General features: G+C 37.3%; 1 pseudogene; it reads left to right on the top strand.

The window, feature by feature from the left end:
* Nucleotides 1-27,470, top strand: part of LOC137768323 (large ribosomal subunit protein uL6-like) — a 36,932-nt pseudogene that overhangs the window by 8,926 nt on the left and 536 nt on the right.

Raw genomic sequence — 27,470 nt, 5'->3', positions numbered from 1 at the left:
TTTAGTAATCTAGGAATAGGATGAGAATCGGATGCTCTGTAAGAAATTAATGTGAATTTTGTTCCCTCTCCTTTAGACTGGCTAGCTAGGAATAAAAGAAAGTGTTACCCCTTCCCAACAGGACAACCAAGCTATGGCCTATGTTCTCCCTAACCCTAGCATGGATGGAGCTTTTGTGTTTCCAGGCTAGTGAACGAGAAGTTAGCACTCAAGTACTGGCTGCCCTGGATATAATCAGTCAGTCTCTGTGATTAGAAGATCTGGTTTCCCACCAGCCACCCCCCACCCCCCGCCAGGGTATTTAAACTAAACTATCGAAGAGAAGGGCTTTGACTTGATGGAATTTGAAAGGAATAACAGCTCGACTGAGAACTCAAGCGAGGAAAACACTGCAGTTTTCAGAGAGGTAGTGACTTGAAGGGTGTGGAATGACCTGAGCCAACTGGTATGTTGCTCTGGTTCGGATTTGGCAGGGATCCTATTGCTGGAGGAATAAATGTAGACACTGAGCCAGCAGGGCTGAGACCCCAGATGCCTGTTGAGGTCCTTTGTGCTCTGCAGCATACCGTACATGCTCATGTGTGCTTGTGTATGCATGTGTGTCCTTTGGGTATGCATGTGTGTGCACACACATTTATGTGTGTGTACACAGCTGTGTGTGATGTTCTGGATTTTGTTTATCAGTTATCACAGTGAATATATAATACTTGCAAAAATATTTTAAAACTGTGAGAACAGGAGAATTTTGTCAGATGGCCAAATATAAAAGCAACATGTCAATGTGACTTACTTTTCTGCATGCCAGCATTAACAAATCTGCAAAGTAATGGGGAAAATATTCACTCACACTGGCAACAAAACTTATAAAACATCTTGGAATAAATATCACAAGAAATGTCTTAAACCGATGAGAAAAAATCATAAAACTTTATTGAAGGAAATATATAAACACTTGATTAAGTGAAATGACATACTATGTTTCTGGATATACTGTTTTTCTAGCTGTGTAAGTAGGGTAAATTATTTAACCTTTCTGTGTCTTCTCTCCCTTGTTGGTAAGATGGAAATGAAAATAGTATCTACTTCACTGGGTTGTTATGAGAATTAAATGAATTAATTTATGTAAACTATAGTATAATCATTATTATTATTAATAAAAAATATGTCCATTCTCAAATTCTATAATTTCAATGCAGTTCTAAAGAAAATCCCAAAAAGACTTTTATGAAGCTTGAAAAAGATAACTCTTATTCATCTACATATATATAAATGTTAAAATTATCTATGGACATTATGAAAACTTATGAATATGATGGGTAAGTTGCCATGCTGGATTTCAAAGCACACCTTGGAGAACTTCAGTAATTAAAACACTGTAGTATTTCTTAAAATAATAGACAAGTCTTTCAAGGAATAAATAGTAGAATAAAATAAAGGACATAAATGGACTCCTATATCTGTACAGTGGGATATGATGTAAGATAAATGTAACATTTGAAATCCACGGGAAATAATTGATTATTCAAAGAATTTTGTTGGAACAAATAACTATCCATTATATCTTTACCCAACACCAAACACAAAAATAATTCCAGATATAGTCCCAATTTAAATGAAAAACCACAACTACAGAAGTATTAGAAGAAAATACGAGAATGAGTGTCCAACTTTAAGGAGGCATTGCCAATATATTAATCAGGGTTCAGTTGAACATAACAGAAATTATTCTCTCTGGCTTAAGTAGAAAAAAATTAAATATAGAGAACCTAAAGCTTTGAAAATTATTAGAAGGGATTTGTGGAGCAAGATCTAAGTAGAACTTTCAAAAAGATTTCTAGAACATCACTGCAGATCTGGCCCACCAAAATTATCTATAACTAACTCTGCTGTGATCAGAAAACTCCATGATCAGAAAGTGGGTGAATCGGCTAACTTTAAGACAACTCCACGGATAAAGAGGCTGTGGTACATATATACAATGGAATATTACTCAGCCATTAAAAGAATGAAATAATGCCATTTGCAGCAACATGGATGGACCTAGAGATTATCATACTAAGTGAAGTAAGTCAGAGAAAGACAAATATCATATGATATCACTTATGTGTGAAGTCTAAAAAAATGATTCAAACGAACTTATTTACAAAACAGAAACAAGCTCACAGACTTAGAGAAAAAACTTATGGTTACCAGGGGGGAAGGGTAGGTGGGAGGGATAGATTGGGAGGTTGGGATTGACATGTGCACACTGCTATATTTAAAATAGATTGCCAAAAAGGATCTACTGTATAGTACAGGGAACTCTGCTCAATACTCTGTAATAACCTAAACGGGAAAAGAATTTGAAAAAAAAAATAGATACATGTATATGTATAACTGAATCACTTTGCTGTACACCTGAAATTAATACAACATTGTTTATCAACTATACTCCAATATAAAATAAAAATTTTTTAAAAAGGACCACTTCACCTCAGCCTTTCCCATACAAGCTAACTGAACCCTTCACCCCATCCACCTTGTTTCTTGATATTCATGAAAGTAAAAACCAGGAATTGGGGTTTCTACTACTGTTGTCTCTGAAAACCAAGTGCCCCTTCCACCGTGCCCACCTGTGGAAACAGCTAGAATAGCACAGGCATGGATCCACCTCATTTCCATCTTCTAAATCTTGGGGAGAAGGTGCTTGTCTGCTAGGAATTACTAGCTCACATGTAGAATTCAAGCTTTGATAGATTTTATAAAATGTAGTCTTTTACATTCTAGCCTTTCTACTTTCTAGCCTTTAGCATGAAAGGCATGCTACAAGCGGGCTGGAATTTCACCAAGGGGGTTTATTTACAATTCATTTCACAATAAGATAGATAGCAAACTCAGAAACCATAAGGGAAAAGATTGATAAATGAACTACATAAAATTTGAAATTCTGATATAGCAATAGAAGCCATAAACAAAATACAATAAACAACAAAAACAAGCAAAATACAGAGGGAGAATATTTACAATATATAGAGCAGATGAACATTAATGCTCATAATATATTATATAATGATCTTTGCATCACTAAGAAAAACAATACAGTAGAAAATGAACAAAGCATCAGAGCAAGCAATGAAGAGAAAAAGAAATATACATGAAAAATAAACAAAGAAAATATTCTTAACCCAACGAGTAAAGAGTAAAATGCATATTGGAACAAGGTAATGTGATTTTTATCAATCAGATTAGCAAAAACAATTTTTTTTAACTGGTAATATACACAGTGCATGGAAGTATAAATTAGTGTTGCCTTTTTGGAGGGCCATTTGATAACATCTGACAAAAATTTAAATGCACATGCCATTTAACTGAACATTTTCACTTCTAAGAATCAGACTTACAGAAATCTGTTTATGAAGCATGATTTGTGATTGTGAAAAATGTAGACAACTTAAATGCCTTCACGAAGAAAAAGTGGTATGGCCATTACACAAAATAACAAGTGATCAGTTTTTAATCTCTATATGTAGTCATAGTATCCTAAAAATAGACAAAAATTTTCTAGGGCAGGGACAGATTACTACTTACAATAACCACAGTGTCTCCCCTTTGTCCCAATTCCTCCCCTTTTCGGGATGATAGAATGAGAGCCCGACAGATGTCATCCCACATATGTGGTGAGGAACCCCATAAACATGAATCTGGAACAGCTGCTCACCCTGCTTCCCTCCTGAGAAAGAAAGAAACCTTTGTTCCCTAAAATAAGCAAACTCTACTTGGGAACAAAAGGGAAGGGATGCTAGGCTCTTTCCCTTTGGAATATAAATAAATGTCTCCAGAGGGACGATAGGACAAATATCCCTAAGTGTACAACCTTGGAATGTTTCCACAGTTTGGAGGAGATAAGTTTGTTACTCTCTGGATGGGGGCAGATGGCTGCAGGTCTAAAATCCTTGAATGTGAGGAGCAAATGGATCTGGGAAAATGGAGACATTCTGTAGCTTGTCAGTTTCCTTTGCTCAGGAGTTCAAACTATGCAGAAACATGAGAATATTCTCATCCTGACAGTAAGCAGATGAATAAAATGTAAATTTATGATACTGGTACCCAGAGTAATCAAAATATAGAATATTAAGTGAAAAGTCAAGTGAGAGAACAATGTATAAATAGGATCTCATCCATGTGAAACTGGTAAACCAAATCATTAACATGGTATATCCGGGGGGAAAGGAGACAAAAAAGGGACTTTTGTTTTAACTATATATATTTGTTATTGAATTTGAGTGTGGAACCAGGGGTGACTTTTTAAATATCATCCTTTCTGTATTTTTCAGATTTCCTACAATAAACATATATTAGTTTTATAATAAATGTCACCATTTTAATAGTCGAATCCAGTTCATTCATCACCAGTTCACTCATCTTTGTACTTCAAAACAGCCACAAGATTAATCAGCTGTATCTGTTACTGAGTTTATGATTTAGTCCAAAAGGGAAATGGTATACTATTATTGATAGAATGTGGTTCTCCTCTTCTGCTGCTTATCAATGTTTGCCTCACAATAACTTTTAAAAATCCCATTCATTTAGCAACATTTATTACATATCCATTACATACTTGGCATTATAATTGGCCCTGATGTTACAAAAAATGACAGTTGGTCCTTCCTTGAACAGTTCACAATCTACTGAAAGCTAAAAGACCTGTGGTAGAATATACTGTAGTTCCCTGTGAGGGACTTCCCTGGCGGTCCAGTGGTTAAGACTCCATGCTTCCCGGGTTCAATCCCTGGTTGGGGAACTAAGATCTCACATTCTGTGTGGCATGGTCAAAACAAAACAAAAAAACAAACAAAAAAGCAAAGTCATTTAATATATTGTAGTTCCCTGTGATAAACAGCAGCGTGTGAACTAAGTGTGGTGTGGACCTTGCAAGGGAGGCTCCCTCTCGCCTGAGAGAAATGGGGAAGTGTTCATGAGAAGGTGACATTTGAAATGGCTCCTGAGGAAATTTTATCACAAGCAGCTGAAGGGAATTGTGACACCAGGTAATTTGATCTTTATCAACCCACTAAAGAGTATTGACACACCTTAAGCTCAGTTTGCAATTTAATTTTTAAACCAAATGATAACACAAGTTTCCAACATGTCAGAGAAACTTAGTCCATGAGTAGACAGAGAAGTACATTTGATTGAGCTCTGTGGGGTCTCTAGAACTGGTATTATAACAAGTTGGGAGAGTTGTCTAGGTGAATACAATTCTTAACTCTTAAAAAGTAAGTCATGTGAAATAGATGTTCTTGGCAAAATTAAGGTAGGGAATAATTTAGGGATTAAGTTTTGAGACTTAAGGTCCTTTGGTTCAAAGTGAAAAGTTCTGGTTCCTGCAACATCCACTCTTCATTATTCCAAAAGAGGCTCAAATGAGGGGAGTCAGATGAGAGTGAAGGTTAGGCCACTAGACCTCAAAGTGTGGTCCTCAGATGAGAAGTATCAGCGCCACCTCAGAACCGACAAGAAATGCAAATTCTCAATGCCCACTCCAGACCTCCTAAATCAGAAGCTCCAGAAATGGGGTCCAGCAATCTGTGTTGTAACAGGCTCTTTGGGTGATTCTGATGCACATCGTACACTCAAGTTTGAGACCCACCATGCTAAAGTAAGCTCTCAGTCATTGACGTACAGCCAGGTATTGGCTTTAATTTAACCAGCTGTCTTTATTTATGTACCACTGGTAAGGAGGAAGCATGGCAGAAAGGAGAATTTAAGAAAGAAACATTTTGCTATTTTTCTAAAATACCTGTATGTAAATAATATTTAATAGAGGGTGCTTCAGTAAAAATATTCTTTTTGTTTTACAGAAAGCCCTACAAGTGGTGGGGTGGATATTTCGGTCTCTATTGTTCTTGGGCTTCAGAGAATCAATGGAAGATGCACCAGGACCAGTCTTTACCATGATAAAGCAGGCGATCTTTGATTCGTCATGACTTGGGGAACCAGGAAGATGCCCCTTGTCTCAAACGCATGTCCAACCAGAGGTCATGTGACTAAAAGTCCACTATCAAAGACTCATTTTTTCCCCTTAAGCTAAGCATTTCCCTGAGTATATACTCTTAAAAATTTGAATCCTGCCTGGAGGAATAACATTTTAAATTGTGACCGGTCTGATTCAATCATGAATTCATTAATCATAACCTTTTCTTCTGAAATGAGAGGTCCAGGAAGCGTACACAGTAAGGCCCTGATCCACTGGGGAGGGGAATGATTCAGATAAGGGAGGTGGGGTCATTAGTCATTGGAAGTAAATTTCCACTTTTTTACCCACAATAGACTTAGATTCTTCAGAGTCTAATTCCAGCCTAACTTTAGATAATCCCCCCACCCCTTCAATGCCTCAAATTCTCAGCTGTCAAAAGTCTCACAAGTTTAGGGTTTTAAAAATGCTTGGCGGTCTTTGAGTGTTAAATATGTGAAGAGGAAAAACATCCACACCAGTGTATGGGGGATAATCATTCTGACTGACTTCACTCATTACTCCTATTATTAGCACCAATCTAAAGACCATCTAGAGTCTTTGAGGAAATTAGGGAAGTCATTTGGCACCCAAGTATCATCTCCTGGTGACAGCTTATTTTACCACAGTGGATGGATGGTTGAATAAATTATAACCAAATGTTAATGGATGCTCAAAGCCTTGACTTACTTTTGTGGAGACAACTATGGCGAGGAGACAAGTATTATTTTTCAGTAACCTACACACTCATATTGCTTATTTTATATATTTTGCTTTCTTCAATATTCCTATAAGATGAGGAGAAAGAATTCCTTATACCTTAGTATAGAACTGAGCTAAGTGGCTAATTAATAACTTAGACAGGGACTTTAAACCACTTCCCCTGCCACCTAATGAAGAATAAGATGTCTCAGGATTTTCTTTCTATTCCTGGCCATAGAGTTGCTGAAGAGATAAACAACCAGAGCTGCTAACATAAATCACTCTCAAGGAGATACACTGCGTGACCTTTGGGGGAACCAGTTGCACTTGTATAACACCGAAACCCGAATAACACCGAAACCCGAGGAGCTCAAAACTCTTGGGGAAGGTTATTGTGCATACACACTTTTACGTATTTAACCTCGCCTCCTTAAGAAAGGAAATAGACACAAAGCGTTAAGAATATACTTTCCTGGACCTACATACCACAACAGGGAGAGATCAAAGAAAGCCCCAATCTTCTGACATCCTAGTTCTGCCCGTTCTTCAGCTTCTCCCTTTACAAGCAGAGTTTTCTTGGCAGCAAGGATGCTCTTGGGCAATAATTCTTTTTTTTCTTAATTTTTTAAATTGAAGTATAGTTGATTTACAATGTTGTGCCAGTCTCTGCTGTACAGCAAAGTGACTTAGTTATACACATATATACATTCTTTTTTTATATTCTTTTCCATTATGGTTTATCACAGGATATTCAATATAATTCCCTGTGCTATACATTAGGACCTTGTTGCTTATCCATTCTAAATGTAATAGTTTGCATCTACCAAGCCCAAACTCCCATTCCATCCCTCTCCCTCCCCCGCCACCCCTTGGCAACCACAAGTCTGTTCTCTAAGTCTATGAGTCTGTTTCTGTTTTGTAGATAAGTTCATTTGTGTCTTGGGCAATAATTCTTGATTCTCCTTCCCCACGCCATACACACAAATCCTGTTCCTCAAATGATGACACAACCAGCCACCTGTTGCTCAAGCCTAAACCCTAGGAATCATCCTGGATTCATCTCTTTCCCTGCGCCCCCCTCGCAGTCAATCAGATCAACCAAGTCCTACCTCTAGTTTGCACATATCAAACCCAACCACTTCTCACCACCTCCACTGACACTCTCTCTGCCCCGCCAGCATCATCCCTCACTTGAACCCACTTCCCTTGCCCCCCACAGTCCACTCATGACACAAGAGTCTAAATCATCTAAACTATAAATCAGATTTATGACTACCTTGCTTCAAACCCTCCCACAACTTCTGAGTATAATTAGAATAGATTTCGAATTCCTATCATGGTCCATAAGGCCCTGACTAGCTCTTCATCCTTCCCATGTTCTTCTTGTACCCTCAGTTAGGACACTCCAACTTCACTGGTCCTCTGGAGTTTTTGGTCCCTCAAACACACCCAGCTGGCTGGTGGGAAGCAGCTGCATAGCACAGGGAGATCAGCTCGGTGCTTTGTGACCACCTAGAGGGGTGGGATAGGGAGGGTGGGAGGGAAACGTAAGAGGGAGGGGATATGGGGATATGTGTATACGTATGGCTGATTCACTTTGTTATACAGCAGAAGCTAACACACCATTGTAGAGTAATTATACTCTAATAAAGATGTTGAAAAAAAAAAAAACCACACGCAGCTTATTAACTTCTAAGAGTCCTGTCCTGGAAATCTCATCACCCAGATCTTTGCACAACAGGCACCATCCTATCATTCAGGTCTCAGCACACGTTACCACCTCAGCACACATGTCATACACATGTTACCACCTCAGAAGGGAATTTTCTGAAATGCCTGCCCACTCCCTGGCCCGGTCATTTTATTACCTGATTCATTTAAATTTTCTTTGGATCACTCACCATTTACGACATTTTCTTACTTACTAAATATCTGTTTCTCTGTACTAGACAATAAGCTCCATGAGAACAGGAACCTTTGTCTCACCATTGAACTCCTAGAGCCCAGAGCAATGCCAAGCACAGAATTAATGAATAAACTCTTCTGACTAAACCTACTCTATAAAAGTTTCAATCATATATGTAACACTAATAACAGTGAATTCAACATATGTTTTTATGTGTCTATCAAGTGCCAGGCACTGTTCTAGGCATTTCAGTGAGGTTGGCTTGCATTCATCTACTAAAGTTGAACAGAACATGATTTTGATCATAATGATATGCCAGTTAATTGCCACCTGAAGAAAAGCCCCATTCAAGGCGCCCAGGCTGTGCCACTCACTCCTGACATGGGTATTGCTAATGGGGCTCCCAAGGCACCACTAAAAAGCGCAATCTTATCATCACTTCTGGAAAAACAAATCACAGAGCACCTTCCCTGAGGATGGTGGCAGAGAAGTGCCTCTACAGGCATGCAAGAGTAAGGAGACAGGGTACAAGGCCCAGGTCTGTTATTGACAACATCTGTAATTCTGGCCAAGTTACTTTATCCCTCTGTGCCCCAGTTATACATCTGTTAAAGGTAACAACATTAATAACTTCCCTGCCTACCTCAGAGAGTTATAACCATCAGTGAAATATTGCAGCTAAGAACACTCTGCATCCTGAATACATATGAGGCTTAGGACTATAATCATGCACCTGCTCACCTACACAGAAAGGATGACAAACAACCAAATATTAAATGAATTATAGTTGCCACTTATAATCAATTAGGTCATGTTCAATGCAACTGATTCCTCACTAGAAGAGTAGTTGAATCTTTCCAAACACATTAGTAATAGATTTCCCCAACACAGCCCATTTCTGGAATCTCTTTCTTGATCTGTCCTTATACATGAGTCCCCTACCTAAGAAGGAGTCCCAAGCATTCAGGATGTTCCTCATCGGTAGCAATGTCTCCTTCCTAAAGAGAAACTGAGCTCAGAACACAGACTAACCTTCAGTTATGACAGCTATGGCATGCTTAGTGAACTAAAATTCCCCAAACTGTTCCTTCCTGAAGCTGAATTTTAACCACGGATGGTGATACCAGTCAGAGAGAATAACTGACACACTGAATCCCTAGTGTGAGTGTAACATGTAGATGGGCCGGGAGAGTCCACCCTGGTGGAACAGTCTATGTGGATAATTCTCAGGCCTCTCTGGACGCAGTGTAGATAACTCATAATCAATGAACTTCTCAACTGGCCTAGTTTTTCCAGCTACAGATTTGATAAAGGGGAGAGAAGACAGTGCCATCTTAAAACTCTAACTTTAGTGACTTCTTGACAAATGTCCCTAGACAAAACCCAAACGATATTTTCTAATGCTTCCTCTTGACTATCTTCCCTTGAGGCTAAATCTGCCGTTGCTCCATATTTCTAGTTCAAAGTCATTTGTATTTCATCAATTATTAGGTATCTATTTCATGTGACAATTTCTTGAGGCTCCTTCTTAATTATTTAAATAACTCAGGAATATAAACTAAATAAGCTTGTGTGAACATCCAGCTTAAAAAGACTTTTAACAGCTTTCTCAGATGGGCAAGTTTAAGAATTAGATCATAAAGGAGCCAGAAATGTGTGAGGAGGATAAGAATCTGTAAAGGAAAAAATGAAAGGTAGTTCCAGTTTAAGTATCCATCATATCTGCTTGAGAATATAATCTAGATATTAGGACTCACCCTTCTTCCTATCTTACATGCATAAGTCCATCCTCTGTAATCTCACTCCTTCTAAACCTTGCAGGGGTCCAGCTGTAAGACTGACTTCTAAATGACCAGAGTGTATAAGATTCTTGGTGAAAGAAGAGGGTAACTTCAGAATCAAGGATAGTGGTGCCTGCTGTTGATTGCTGCCCCATTATGGTTCTGTAGGTGGTTTCAGGGCTTGTCCCTGAATTCTGGGTCTGCATCTAATCCAGAGCCTGTGTTGGGTGACTGCTGATCTAAACATTTGTACAGAGTCCCAATTCCTATGGGATCCAGAATTAAACACAAAACTGTATGTGTGGTTTTGTATGTGTGGTTTTTTTTTTTTTTTTTTTTAGAAAGGGAGATGATAGGTTTTATTAGAAGTGAGGAACCACTGATCTCCATTATCTGTGTTCTCCTGGTTTCTGCATTCTTTCTAGCTTCATTCATTGCCTTGCTTCAAACTCAAGCTTCAGGATGTGCCCAGATATAGAAGCACAACCTCACTCTGGCCAGTTTGGAGAGCTTGTCTCATCCCAGCCCTTAGTTATCCTTAGCCATCCTCCCCTTGGCACTTTGCTGGTCTTATCCTTCTTCTGATTTTCCCCTCTTCTTTGCACACCTTGTTATAGTTTTGTTCTTGGTCCCAAGGTCAATATGCAAATCCATAGTTCAACCATACATGCTAATCTTTGACCCAGTTCTTATGATTCTACTCATTGTAAAAACTATTTTCTCTCACAGACTTTAAGTACATTATCGTAAACAGATCCCCTTTACTTGTCACTCAATGCTACTGAAGAAAAAAAAATGTATATGTTTAGTAAGAACTTTGACACAGTGTGCTAGTTGGCCTGTGGAAGTGGTCAGGAAAAGGACTTCTCATGAAATGTTACTGGTTTTAAACATAATATAAGCCAATCAGAACAGGAGTTTTGTATTAGCTATCTTGGTCCATAAATGAATTCTCAATACTGGGCAACAGACTTAGGAAAGAATGAGCCCTCAGGCCTGGCAGGTAACTACTGGGAAATTTCTAGGAGATTTCAGCATTGAAGTGAGCATTTAGATGACCTGAAAGTCCTGCCTATAGAGATGAAATATTTCGTTCAAAATTCAAGAGGAAGTATACCTTTAAATTTGGTAAAAGATCTTACATTCTTGTACCCTAATTTCTGGCTTGCGTATAATATACCAATGATATTATATACTGTCACAACTAGTATTTTTCCCAAAGACAGCAGCCTATTATCAGCCAATTAAAATCGAATAATATAGGTTGCATATATAATATAGATTACATATATTTATAAATTATAATAATAGTTTTATCATTTAAATACTGTCCCTGTCTGTTTTAGCCAGAATTCCAAGATGGATTTCCAAAATTCCTGTCCCCTAGTTATTCAACTGAACACTAATCTAGGTACTGCTGTAATGGAATTTTTAAGTTGTAAAGTCCCAAATCAATTGACTCTAAGATATAGAGGATATATGGGTAGGCTTGACCTAATCACATGAGCCCTTTTAAAAGCAGCATTTTTTCTAGCTGGTAGCAGAAGGTAGTCAGAGAGATTTGAAGCATGAAAAAATTTTTGATGCACCGTTGCTGGCCTTGAAAATAGAGAGGGTGCCATGCAAGGACTAGATAGTTGCCTCTAAGAGCTAAGGAGACCCCCAGCCAACAGCCAGCATAGTAATGGCAACCTCAGTCCCACAGCTGTGGGGAACTGAATTCTGCCAACAACCTGAGTGACTGTGGCAGCAGATTCCTCCCCAGAGCCTCCAGATAAAAACTGCCCTTCTCCCACAAGGCCACTGCCTTGATTTCTGTCTTGTAGAGACCCTAAGCAGAGAACTCAGCCAAGCCCCTGCCAGACTTTTGACCTATGGGTCTCTGAGCTAATAAGTGAGTGGTAAGCCACTAACTTTGTGGAAATTTGTTACATAGAAATAGGTAATAATCCACTATCCTTCTGTAATCTTATATGTCAGGCTTCTTTTGTATCTAATATTTTCATGCAGCTTTGTACAACATTCAAAATCTGATTCCCATGAAGAAACAGCAAAGCCCCCAGGTGAGCATCAGGAACGGTCTGTTGACTATTCTGAAGATCATCTGTTAAGTCACAATGAGCTATAATAAGAAAATGACTCACTTGGCTTCAGTAACAAGCCTAAATAGAAGAATCAGCAGAGCCATCTAACTAAATGACTCTAGCAATCATTTTCAAGACTGGATGCATATTAGGAAGCTTTAGCAGAGGTCTCGGCTGAAGTTAAATGCTTAATTTTAGAATAACCAATTTTCCAATAAAAGCAAGTGATTGTGAAAACAAAGAGGCAGAGCTATACTGGATGATTCCATTGGAAACACACAAGTAGATTCCTACCTACAGACATGCAAAAGTAGGTTTTAACATTCTGCTACCCAGCATATCTCAACATTGCTCAGCTGTGCTTACCTTTCCCCAACTTTCTGCCTTCCTCTCCACAGAATAAATATAATTGGAGGATGAGGAAGTTGGTGGTCCTCAGGGACCACAGAGACGGTGCATTAATGAGAATTCCACCGGGAAAGCAATACTGCGCTGTCTCCACTCAAGAGTCCGGAAGTAGCTCAGCATGATTCTCCGATGAAAAATTAATCAAGTGAATAAGGCCCTGCAATACAAAACAGCAAACGAAAGTTAAACATCTCCCCAGGGAAAAGCCGACAAGTCATAAAGAATTAAAACATAAAACTGAATATTTACAAATATCATTTACAAACTTAAGATTGTTAATGACTCATGCCCATGGCAAGATCACAAGTCCTCAGGGAGCTTCAAGACTTTTCAGGGATCAAGCAAAGCTTCTCTTGCTAGAGTGTGCACCAGAACTACCACCTGGGGGTTCGTGGGGGCAGATGCTGAAACACAGACTTTCAGAACTTGAGAATAAATATCAGTGAGTAAAGTTTTTCCCATTGCTATTTCCTTCATTCATTTATTAATTCAACAGATAATGAGAAGTTATTATATGCCAAACACTGGAAAAGGTCCTGGAGATTTAATGACAAATAAGTAAGAAAGAGCCCCTACTCTCAGGGTGTTCACAGCATAATATCATTAGTAAGCAAATATAATATAATATGGTGAGTGGCGGGAGGGGAAAAATACAAGGAGCAGAAAGAGTGTTCCTGGCAGTAGGAACAGCATGTGCAAAACAGAGTTAAGAAGGAGGCTTAGTATGGTGGGGTGGAGTGTGTCTGTCTGAGGGCGTGTGTCTGGTGTGTGCATGTGCACTATGGGTGTTAGAGTGAATAACGCAAGATGAGATTGAAGAGAAAGTAGGGGCCAAATTACTCCTCCTCCAAGGTAATCTCATCTTGGCAAAGCCATCTTGGTTAACTCAACAAGAGCCATTATCCAATGGACCCTATTCACATGAAGACAAAGCTAATATGGCTGCATAAGATGTGTTTTTAAGACTCAGAATCTTCTAACAGCTTAACACTTCCTGATACAGCAGTTCCTGTGTAAATTTAAGATGTATGACTTTTTTTCTTTCTCCCATTTGCGTGATGGTTTCAGGAGAGGTTGGTACAGTGGATAGTGATCTGTAAAGACAAGTATTGTGTACTTTGGCATGCTACCAATATTGTCGTGCTTCTAACTCACAGTATTCATAGACTTCAGAAGTCATGGTTCAACTGTTCACCCAAGGCAACGATCTCTTTCTTCTAAGTTTTACATATTCTTTTGGGCGGGAAACATCAGATAGAACCTCAATTCCCTTTGAGTCGCTTGTCCCAAATTTAGGAAGCCAAGCCCATTCAGTTCAAGATACAGCTTTTCTGGACTGGAATGAAGATTTGAGCTATAGTTCTAGAAATAAATGACTTGGGTGGAAAAAAGGTGGGTGAGATAATCCAGTATGTACAATAGAAAGAAAAGAAAGTGTGAGAGTAAAAGAAATATTTGTCAAGAAGGAAGTAATTGGTGACATTCAAAGGAAGGAGTGATGCTATTCGGGCCAATAAAAGTTAATTGACTCCAAATGAATTGATATAGGCCATAGATATCAGCCTAGCCTGTGAGCTGGATGTATTTACTTGCTCTTCCAGAGCAAATTCACTCTTGATGCTTCTCTTCCCTACTTTGTGTTCCAGAGGCTGATGTACATGAAGTGCACCAATGGGATGTGTTTCTTCTGGCCTCCATTTGGGTCCAGCCAATGGGAGACACTAGTAGATCAAAGTGAGCGAGAGGAGAGTGAGACTAGGTATCTGTTCTCTTGACCATGGTTGGACTTTTTCCCTCTACTAAAGACCACAACACCTGTCAAAAGGACTCCTACAGCTGCTTTCTCTCTCTGGGTTTGGGCAACTTCTCCTTTGTCTTGTTGCTTCAGGCCTAGGGAGGTGATATTTCCCTACTATTGCTAGTTCTGTTGTGCTTCATCATTCCCTGCTGGTTCACTTTGACCTTGCCTACTCTCCATGCATCTTTGTAAACAGTCCTTTCATTAAGCTCTCCTCTATTTCTTGGTTTAAGCGAGCCATTTATTTTTTGTCTGCATCCTGACTGATAGAAGCTGCCACAGACTGCATGCTTTTTCCATTGACTACAGAGAGTTCGCCTGTCTGTTAAAACAATAACTGTTGTTGTTAACAGTTACATAGAAATTACAGTTCACTAAGTGTGTTTACATGTGTTATCTCTTTTTTCACTCTTTATTCATGGCTAATAAAACTCAGACCTCATCGGCTCTACTGGAGTAATAATTATACATAATGAATGTAAATGTGGATATTTACTACCAAATCCAAGTCTAAACCATATACTTAAGAATTCCAGAACCGAAATGTTGTATAGTCTTTTAAAGCTGAATAAATTGGAGCCTCATTATATAAATTGTCTCTATTTCCTTCATCTGGGTTCCAAGTTCTTCAAATTAGCTAATACTTATTTTTCAAGATTTCATTTGTATTGGAAAATTTCTAAGGGCAAATTGTCAGAAGAGGCAGCATTATGAATCAGAAATTAATCATGAGTTGGTAGATATCTAAGACCATATTTTACAATGATAATTGAATCAATTAAGAATAGAAGTCTGACAAACCAGTTGTCTACTGCCATATAGATAGATAAATGACCATATTAACTCTTTCCCCTCTTTTCAACCACTTATTTCTTCTTTACATGGACACAACCCAAATCTCTTTACTATGTCAGTAAGTAAAACCTACAGAATCATTTAAAAACGCAAAATTTTATAATTCTAAAGAGAGAAGGGCAAAGAGTAACTATATCTATAATAAATTTGATAACCTTCATGGGATATTCAATTCCCAAAATAAGTAACTCCACAATGAGTATACACAAAATGGAGAAAAGAAATATGCAAAATGTTACCTAATATTTGAGCAGATAGTCTGTGCCTTTATAGCAATGATATTGTTGTTGAAGTTCTTATGGTAAAATCCAGGGAGTTTGGTGGTCTTCCCTCTAAAGTAAGAGAAGGTGGATGGGACAAAGTTAGAACTCAACTTAGATTACTTTTAGCAAAGTTGGACTTTCCCCCCGGACCCCCAAACCCTATACCCAGAAAGCCAAAAAGCCTGAATCATTGGATATCAAAAAATGAGATTTCTAATTTACAATGACCAAGACATGGAAACAACCTAAATGTCTATCAACAGATGAATGGATAAAGAAGATGTGGTATGTATATACAATGGAATACTACTCAGCCATAAGAAAAGAATGAAATAATGCCATCTGCAGCAACATGGATGGACCTGGAGATTGTCATACTAAGTGAAGTAAGTCAGAAAGAGAAAGACAAATACCATATGATATCACTTATATGTGGAATCTAAAATATGACACAAATGAAGTTATCTATGAAACAGAAACAGACTCACAGACATAAAGAACAGACTTGTGGTTCCAAGGGGGAGGAATGGGGTGGGGGAGGGATGGAGTGGGAGTTTGGATTTAGTAGATGCAAACTATCATATATAGAATGGATAAACAACAAGGTCCTACTGTATAGCACAGGGAACTATATTCAATATCCTGTGATAAACCATAATGGAAAAGAATATGAAAAAGGATGTATATATATGTACAACTGAATCATTTTGCTGTACAGTAGAAATTAACACAACATTGTAAGTCAACTACACTTCAATAAAATTAATTTTTTTAAAAAGTGAGATTTCTAAAATCCATGTTTACTTCTGATATATGTGTATCAAATATAAAATAATCCCCCCAGCTGAAAAATTGCACACAAGACCCTATCTCCTTTCAGGAGAGAAACCATCATCATTTGAAGGTATATTCCAGATGTAAAAGAATGAAATCTATGACCTGAATATATGACTTAGAATACTCAGAACCTCAACTTGAGTGGCTTGCCCCAAATTTAGCAAGCCAAACTTAGATTGTTCAAGATAAAGCTTTTCTAACCAAGCTTATCCAGTTTGAGATAAAGCTATTCTAAACCAGAATGATTTGAGCTACAGTTCTAGAAAGAAATAATTTGAGGGTGGAGAGAAGAGGTGAAGGAAATCATACAATATATACACACAATGTGTACACTAGAAAGAAGAGAAAGTATGAGAGTAAAAGAAACATTTGATTTTTCAATAAGGAAGTAATTGGTGACATTCAAGGGTGCAACTTAGAAGGGGGATAGTCATGTACCAAACTGTCACAATGAGAGGACAGAAAGGAAATGAAGATAGTAATCACAGTCCACAAAAAGAAGAAATAAGTGGTTGAAAAAGGGAAAACAATTGCTATGGTAGTTGATCTATCTACATAACACTATAAGCTGGTTTGGCAGATATTTATTCTTAATTGATTTATCATTATAAAATATGGTCTTAGATATATCTACCTGCTCATGATTAATTTCCAATCATTCAGAAAGTTTGCTTATGAAAAGGAAAGAGCCCGTCCTGGTGCTTCTCTGTACCCCTAGGACTTAGCAGCTAATGTCTGGTAAATGGATGCCCAGACCTTGTTCTCAAGTCAATCACTAATTCAACCAGTGATAGAAAGGGCTCAAGACCGAGGGAAAGTTTCTTCATGTTAGAAGAGATCTGTGTATTTTTGAAGGCAAAGAAGATGAAGTCAATGGAGGGAAGAAATTGATCATGTTAAAAGAAAGAACTTGATTAAAGAGAGACATGGAAAAAATTCTCAGTGGTGAAGGTCAAAGATGGTACAAGAGCCTTCCTCACTGTTTCTAGGAATTGTTTCCATGCTTCCTTTCCTCACTCCCATCAATCTTCATTCCCCCTCAACTTCCTGGTCATTCCTTTTCATTTCTCCTTTTCATCTTCTCTTTGCTTCACCTTACTTCTCTCTCTCCCAACCAGCTGTAATATAGAAGTAAAATAAAAATAATAATGTTCACTTTTGTAAAATTATATTGTTTTATGACTGTTCTTAAGCTAAAAGTAGGTGAATTGAATGTTTTATATTTATCTCTTTTTTTTTTATGTAGCTCTAGAATAAATAGCTTTCCTTTAGATAAAAGACAATATAAGAAAAACCTCACCTTAACTTAGACTCTTGGAAAGAGAATTTGATTTTTGGTAGAAAGGGGGTAGTTTGTGACAGGAAGCATTATGATATAGTTTAAAACGTGGTCTCCAGGGTTAAGCAGAGCAAAGTTGAAATCACAAATCCACCACTTACTGGCTGGGGGATTTGGGCAAATTTCCTCATCTATGAAGTGGTGCTGTTATCTTCCTCTGTAAGAGTGGTTCTATAGTCGTAAATGCAGGAGTGGTTTTAGCCTAGTACCCAGCACACAGTAAACACTCGGTAATGGTAGCCATTGCCATTATTAGCTGCTTTACACGTCCTAAACTCTCTGAAGAGATGAGTTAAGCCACGAAAATATTCTTCTAGCCATTTAGCTTTCTATGGCCCCAGTTTGTACTGGTGAATTTACCAATACCATAATTCTCATTATCCTTCTCTAATGTCAAAAACAAGAAGAAAAGAGAAAAACGAACTCAAATCCCATCTCCTGCTAAAATGCACAGAATTAACTACGGATTGCAGCCAACTGCTCCAAGCTGTAGCAGTGCTGAAAAGGCAAAAGGTGCTTGTGTTGATTTGACAGTTCAAGAGACAAATAAGCATATCAATTTTAATTTAACTTCCCAAGTTCACAAGCTGTCAGTCAAGATCATTGTTATGCCAATTATCTGGTATTAAATATTGTTATGATTTCTGATATCAAATTTATAGTAAAACACTGTCTTAAGAGTGACATTTCAGTGGAAAATTCCCAGTACTTTCCCTCTGCAATCTGGGCTGGTAAAGTTTAATTAAAACAGCCAAATTACAAACTGCCTCAGAAGGTTTTGTAACAAAATTGCTGGCTGGCCTTTAGTGATAATGGTGTTACAGATCACTGCTTTCTGTCACATGGGCTTGCTTAGATAGGAAAGGATTGGTCATCGATTAGGATAGAAGCCAAGACTTTTTATTGCTGTCATCTCTGCTGCTTTTACTGACAATGAAAGTAGGAGATTTAAAGTTTCAGTTGTTCTCAAAAATATGCCCAATCATGGAAAAGCAAAGGGAAGGACTGATACTTTAAGGTTCAGGTATCTGAAAATCTATTGAAGCCTAAATAATATAAAATCTTAAGGACTTCGAATTCTATTCCAAACACTAACAGAAAAACACAGTGTGGTCTGGGCTCAGGCAAGTCATTGTTGAGCCATCCTGCCCGTTTGCCTCTGCAGCTTACTCCCAAGCGCTTACAGAAGAGGAAGAGGCCATCCGGTGCTTCAGGAAGGACTGTTGGGTGAGGATGTAAATAGGACATCAAGGGACTTCCCTGGCAGTCCAGTGGTTGGGACTGTGCACTTCCACTGCAAGGGGCTTGGGTTTGGTCCCTGGTCGGGGAACTGGGATCCTGCATGCTGTGAAGTGCAGCCAAATAAATAAATTAATTTAATTAAATTAAATTAACTACTGGTTCTCAAACATTTTTTTAAAAAAAGAATGTCTATTGAATTTAAAAAATATCAAGCTTCTTGCTTCAGCAACAGCTTGTTCCCCTGTGAACGCTCTGGAACTTCAGAGCCAGAGAAGCCTATCTAAGGGTACTACGTATTATTCCTCTCATCCTAGTGAAGTTAGCTTGCAATCTTGCTAATTAATATCTATTCTTCAGCACCTTTCTTTACTGTTCTTCACACAACTCTGTGTAAGTCTTTCAAGGCTTCCATCCACTTTTTCAAACTAGTCTCAATCCTCTTCTTTCCTAACTTGCTCAGACTAGCTGCCTAGACATCAACCAAATAGTCCAACTCCACCCTTCTTCATTTCTCTAGCCATAATGCTAGTATCTTACTACAGCTCTGAAATTGTATATATTCATAAATTACATGAAGAAGCAATCTCCAATTCAGGTCAAGGTGTGAAAAATAAGCAAAAAAAAAAAAAAATCACATTTCTTTGTATTATAGTAAATAGATTTAATGTAACTCCTTTGGAAATATAATGTCTAAAAGCTTCTACTCCCATTATTACCACTCAGGAATGTCTAACATGGCATTATAGCCTTCTATTTACTCTTTATCAGGACCTCCACTCTTTCAAATCTTTAGAATTAAACTGTGAAAGAAAAATATATTGACAGAATAAATGATCACACTCTTTGTTTTAAAAAAATACATAAACATAACAGTGAGAATTGTCATATTGGTCTATAAAGAGAAATTTTAGCCCAAGAATCTTAAGTACTAGTGTCAAAACTTTCACCCAGTGTCTAGTAAGAGTCACTCAATTATTCAAGCAATACACGTGAAAAGATTTTTGATTGACAATGGACACTAAATTACTATAAAACTTTCACCCATTAGTAAAATATTTGCCCATTTGGAGTTTCATCACCAAACCTATTCCTATTTTACTTTCTCCTGTAGTCATAAACAGGTCACAGAGATAGCTCTGGAACTATACTGCCTGGGTTTGAACTTGTCAGTTCCTATTAACTGTGTGACTATAGGCAAGTTTCTCAACTTCTTTGACCCTCAGATCCCTCATCAGTAAAATGACGATGGATAATAATAGTACCAACAATATAGAGCACTTGTGGAGATTAAATGGGTTAATATGTGTAATGCACTAGAACTCTGCCAGGCACTAACTAAGCACTCCATCAGGACTAGCCTGATACTCTAGGATGTGAGTGCCATAAGGGTAGGAACTTGGGCTCCACTGTGTCTGTATCTGCGGTCCTGGGACAGTGCCCAGCACAAAGTATGTGCTCAATAAATATTTGCTAAATGAAAAAAACCAGAACATTCAACTATAAAAATAGGTTACAAAATCATTTTTCTTCATCATTTTTCATTTGTTCACTTAATATTTATTAAACACCTATTGTGTACATTTCCCCAATACATTTCTGTTAATGAAATCCATACAAACAAGGAAAGAAAGTAATGGGAATATGGACTCTACCAACACCAGGTAATATGACTAACTATAAATTCTGCCAGCATCTATTAATTCTGTAAGAAAACTTGGTCTTTAAGCAATTTCTTATGGCTCCGAGTTGTAGACCTAATTAACTCAAATTTTTAAAAAATGTATTGAAGGTTTTCATTCCCAGTAACTACAACCTAAATGCATTTCCCCTCTATTCATCCTTGAAATACACTTGTAATAGTTATTTCTATCTTTCATAAGATTTCCCCCCAGTTTTGTTGAGAAATAATTGATGTACATCACTGTATAAATTTAAGGTATACAGCAGGATGGTTTGATTTACATATATTCTGAAATGATTACCACAATAGATTCAGTTAACATCCATCTTCTCATATACATAAAATAAAAAGAAAGAAGGAAAGAAAAAAGGAAAAAAATTTTCTCTTTGTGATGAGAATTAGGATTTACTCTCTTAATAACTTTCCTATATATCATACAGCAGTGTTAGCCATAGTCATCATGTTGTATTGATATATCACATCCTTAGTACTTACTTATCTTATAACTGGAAGTTTGTACCTTTTGACCACCTCCTTCCTCCAATTTTTCCTCCCCCGATTCTTTACCTCTGGTAACCACAAGTCTGACTCTTTTTCTATAAGTTTGGTTTTTATTTTATTTTGCTTTGCTTTGCTTTTTTTTCTTTTTAGATTCCACATATAATTGAGATAATACAGTATTTGGCTTTCTCTGTCTGACATATTTAGCATAACTCCTTCAAGGTCCATCCAAATTCGTGCAAATGTTAGGATTTCCTCATTTTTTATGGCTGAGTAATATTCCATTGTATATATATATACCATAACTTCTTTATACATTCATCTGTTTTTGGGCACTGAGGTTGTTTTCATGTCTTGGCTATTGTAACTAATGCTGCTATGAACACAGGGTTGCAGATATCTTTTTGAGTTAATGTTTTTGTTCCCTTTGGATATATTCCCAGAAGTGGAATTGCTGGATCATATGATAGCTTTGTTTTTAATTTTTCGAAGAACCTCCATACTGTTTTCCCTAGTGGCTGCATTAATTTACATTCCCACCAAAAGTTCAAAAGGGTTTCCTTTTCTCCACATCTCTGCCAGCATTTGTTATCTCTTGTCTTTTTGATAATGGCCATTCTAACAGGTATAAGTTGATATCTCATAGTGGTTTTAATTTGCATTTCCCCAATGACTAGTGATGTTGAGCATCTTTTCATGTACCTATTATATATCTTATTTGAAGAAACGTCTATTCATGTCCTTTGTCCAGTTTTAAATTTGGTTATTTGTCTTTTTGCTGTTGAAACATATCATAAGATTTTTTAGATATAGAAAATCTGGTTGGTGCACCATGATTTACTTTATTATTTGGTATTTCTTCATCCATATGTAAATAAGTAAAAATTGTTATAGTATTTGCTGATCATGTACAGTTGGCTTACAAAATGCACACCAGTCAGAAAGCTCTTAATTCTATACACCAAGTTAATTTAAATATGTATTTTTAATTATATATAGTTTGAGCCACAGAAAAAGACTTAGAATACATCTCTCCAAACTGACAATGTTTTCTAGACATCAAAAATGTGTGGAGGAAACTTGCATAAGCCTCTTAGATAGCCTCATCCACCAGAGGGCAGACAGCAGAGGCAAGAAGAACTACAATCCTGCAGCCTGTGGAACAAAAACCGCATTCACAGAAAGACAGACAAGATGAAAAGACAGAGGGCTATGTACCAGATGAAGGAAAAAGATAAAACCCCTGAAAAACAATTAAATGAAGTGGAGATAGGCAACCTTCCAGAAAAAGAATTCAGAATAATGATAGTGAAGATGATCCAGGACCTCGGAAAAAGAATGGAGGCAAAGATCGAGAAGATGCAAGAAATGTTTAACAAACACCTAGAAGAATTAAAGAACAAACAAACAGAGATGAACAATACAATAACTGAAATGAAAACTACACTAGAAGGAATCAATAGCAGAATAACTGAGGCAGAAGAATGGATAAGTGACCTGGAAGACAGAATGGTGGAATTCACTGCTGTGGAACAGACTAAAGAAAAAAGAATGAAAAGAAATGAAGACAGCCTAAGAGACCTCTGGGACAACATAAAACGCAAAAACATTCACATTATAGGGGTCCCAGAAGGAGAAGAGAGAGAGAAAGGAACAGAGAAAATATTTGAAGAGATTATAGCCGAAAACTTCCCTAACATAGGAAAGAAAATAGCCACCCAAGTCCAGGAAGCACAGCGAGTCCCATACAGAATAAATCCAAGCAGATACATGCCGAGACACATAGTAATCAAATTGGCAAAACTTAAAGACAAAGAAAAATTATTGAAAGCAGCAACGGAAAAATGACAAATAACATACAAGGGAACTCCCATAAGGTTAAAAGCTGATTTCTCAGCAGAAACGCCACAAGCAAGAAGGGAGGCATGATATACTTAAACTGATGAAAGGGAAGAACCTACAACCAAGATTACTCTAACTGGCAAGGATTTCATTCAGATTCGATGGAGAAATCAAAAGCTTTACAAACAAGCAAAAGCTAAGACAATTCAGCACCACCAAACCAGCTCTACAGCAAAGGCTAAAGGAATTTCTCTAAGTGGGAAACACAAGAGAAGAAAAGGGCCTACAAAAACAAACCCAAAACAATTAAGAAAATAGTCATAGGAATATACATATCGATAACTACCTTAAATGTGAATGGATTAAATGCTCCAGCCAAAAGACACAGGTTTGCTGAATGGATACAAAAACAAGAACCGTATATATGCTATCTACAAGAGACCCACTTCAGACCTAGGGACACATACAGACTGAAAGTGAGGGGATGGAAAAAGATATTCCATGCAAATGGAAATCAAAAGAAACCTGGAGTAGCAACACTCATAGCATTTAAAATAGACTTTAAAATAAAGAATGTTACAAGAAACAAGGAAGGACACTACATAATGATCAGGGGATCAATCCAAGAAGAAGATATAACAATTATAAATATATATGCACCCAACACAGGAGCACCTCAATACATAAGGCAACTGCTAACAGCTATAAAAGAGGAAATCAACAGTAACACAAAAATAGTGGGGGACTTTAACACCTCACTTACACCAATGGACAGATCATCCAAAATGAAAATAAATAAGGAAAGAGAAGCTTTAAATGACACAACAGACCAGATAAATTTAACTGATATTTATAGGGCATTCCATCCAGAAAGAGCAGGTTACACTTTCTTCTCAAGTGTGCATGGAACATTCTCCAGGAAGAACACATCTTGGGTCACAAATCAAGCCTCAGTAAATTTAAGAAAATTGAAATCATATAAGCATCTTTTCTGACCACAACGGTATGAGATTAGAAATCAATTACAAGGAAAAAAACATAAAAAACACAAACACATGAAGGCTAAACAATACGTTACTAAATAACCAAGAGATCACTGAAGAAATCAAAGAGGAAATCAAAAAATACCTGGAGACAAATGACAATGAAAACACGACGATCCAAAACCTATGGGATGCAGCAAAAGCAGTTCTAAGAGGGAAGTTTATAGCTATACAAGCCTACCTCAGGAAACAAGAAAAGTCTCAAATAAACAATCTAACCTTACACCTAAAGGAACTAGAGAAAGAAGAACAAACAAAACCCAAAGTTAGCAGAAGGAAAGAAATCATAAGATCAGAGCAGAAAGAAATGAAATAGAAACAAAGAAAACAATAGCAAAGATCAGTAAAACTAAAAGCTGGTTCTTTGAGAAGATAAACAAAATTGATAAACCATTAGCCAGACTCATCAAGAAAAAGAGGGAGAGGACTCAAATCAATAAAATTAGAAATGAAAAAGGAGAAGTTACAACAGACACTGCAGAAATACAAAGCATCCTAAGAGACTACTACAAGCAACTTTATGCCAATAAAATGGACAACCTGGAAGAAATGGAAAAATCCTTAGAAAGGCATAACCTCCCAAGACTGAACCAGGAAGAAATAGATAATAAGAACAGACCAATCACAAGTAATGAAATTGAAACTGTGATTAAAAATCTTCCAACAAACAAAAGTCCAGGACAAGATGGCTTCACAGGTGAATTCTATCAAACATTTAGAGAAGATCTACCACCCATCCTTCTCAAACTCTTCCAAAAAACTGCAGAGGAAGGAACACTTCCAAACTCATTCTATGAGGCCAGCATCACCTTGATACCAAAGCCAGACAAAGATACTACACAAAAAGAAAATTACAGACCAATATCACTGATGAATATAGATGCAAAAATCCTCAACAAAATACTAGCAAGCAGAATCCAACAACACATTAAAAGGATCATACACCATGACCAAGTGGGATTTATCCCAGGGATGCAAGGATTCTTCAACATACACAAATCAATCAATGTGATATACCATATTAACAAATTGAAGAATAAAAACCATATGATCATCTCAATAGATGCAGAAAAAGCTTTTGACAAAATTCAACACCCATTTCTGATAAAAACTCTCCAGAAAGTGGGCATAGAGGGAACCTACCTCAACATAATAAAGGCCATATATGACAAACCCACAGCAAACATCATTCTCAATGGTGAAAAACTGAAAGCATTTCCTCTAAGATCAGGAACAAGACAAGGATATCCACTCTCACCACTATTATTCAACATAGTTTTGGAAGTCCTAGCCACAGCAATCAGAGAAGAAAAGGAAACAAAAGGAATACAAATTGTAAAAGAAGAAGTAAAACTGTCACTGTTTGCAGATGACATGATACTATACATAGAGAATCCTAAAACTGCCACCAGAAAACTACTAGAGCTAATCAATGAATTTGGTAAAGTTGCAGGATAAAAAATTAATGCACAGAAATCTCTTGCATTCCTATACACTAATGATGAGAAATCTGAAAGAGAAATTATGGAAACACTTCCATTCACCATTGCAACAAAAAGAATAAAATACCTAGGAATAAACCTACCTAGGGAGACAAAAGACCTTTATGCAGAAAATTATAAGACACTGATGAAAGAAATTAAAGATGATACCAACAGATGGAGAGATATACCATGTTCTTGGATTGGAAGAATCAATATTGTGAAAATGACTCTACTACCCAAAGCAATCTACAGATTAAATGCAATCCCTATTAAATTACCAATGGCAGTTTTTACAGAACTAGAACAAAAAAATCTTAAAATTTGTATGGAGACACAAAAGACCCCGAATAGCCAAAGCAGCCCTGAGGGAAAAAAACGGGGCTGGAGGAATCAGACTCCCTAACTTCAGACTACACTATAAAGCTACAGTAATCAAGACAATATGGTACTGGCAAAAAAAACAGAAACATAGATCAATGGAACAAGATAGAAAGCCCAGAGATAAACCCACGCACCTATGGTCAACTAATCTATGACAAAGGAGGCAAGGATATACAATGGAGAAAAGACAGTCTCTTCAATAAGTGGTGCTGGGAAAACTGGACAGTTACATGTAAAAGAATGAAATTAGAACACTCCCTAACACCATACACAAAAATAAACTCAAAATGGATTCGAGACCTAAATGTAAGACCGGATACTATAAAACTCTAAGAGGAAAATATAGGGAGAACATTCTTTGATATAAATCACAGCAAGATCATTTTTGATCCACCTCCTAGAGTAATGGAAATAAAAACAAAAATAAACAAATGGGACCTAATGAAACTTCAAAGCAGTTGCACAGCAAAGGAAACCATAAGCAAGACGAAAAGACAACCCTCAGAATGGGAGAAAATATTTGCAAATGAATCAACGGACAAAGGATTAATCTCCAAAATATATAAACAGCTCATGCAGCTCAATATTAAAGAAAAAAACAACCCAATCCAAAAATGGGCAGAAGACCTAAATAGACATTTCTCCAAAGAAGACATACAGATGGCCAAGAAGCACATGAAAAGCTGTTCAACATCACTAATTATCAGAGAAACGCAAATCAAAACTACAATGAGGTATCACCTCACACGAGTTAGAATAGGCATCATCAGAAAATCTACAAACAACAAATGCTGGAGAGGGTGTGAAGAAAAGGGAACCCTCTTGCACTGTTGGTGGGAATGTAAATTGATACAGCCACTATGGAGAACAGTATGGAGGTTCCTTAAAAAACTAAAAATAGAATTACCATATGACCCAGCAATCCCACTACTGGGCATGTACCCAGATAAAACCATAATTCAAGAAGACACATGCACCCCAATGTTCATTGCAGCACTATTTACAATAGCCAGGTCATGGAAGCAACCTAAATGCCCATCGACAGACGAATGGATAAAGAAGAGGTGGTACATATATACAATGGAATATTACTCAGCCATAAAAAGGAACGAAATTGAGTCATTTGTTGAGACGTGGATGGATCTAGAGACTGTCATACAGAGTGAAGTAAGTCAGAAAGAGAAAAACAAATATCGTGTATTAATCCATGTATGTGGAACCTAGAAAAATGGTACAGATGAACCAGTTTGCAGAGCAGAAATTGAGACAGAGATGTAGAGAACATTCGTATGGACACCAAGGGGGGAAAGCAGCGGGGGGTGGGGGGGGGT

This window comes from Eschrichtius robustus, chromosome 8 (genome assembly GCF_028021215.1).
Source record: "Eschrichtius robustus isolate mEscRob2 chromosome 8, mEscRob2.pri, whole genome shotgun sequence".
NCBI classification, from domain to species: domain Eukaryota; kingdom Metazoa; phylum Chordata; class Mammalia; order Artiodactyla; family Eschrichtiidae; genus Eschrichtius; species Eschrichtius robustus.
This window is presented reverse-complemented; position numbering and strand designations above follow the sequence as displayed.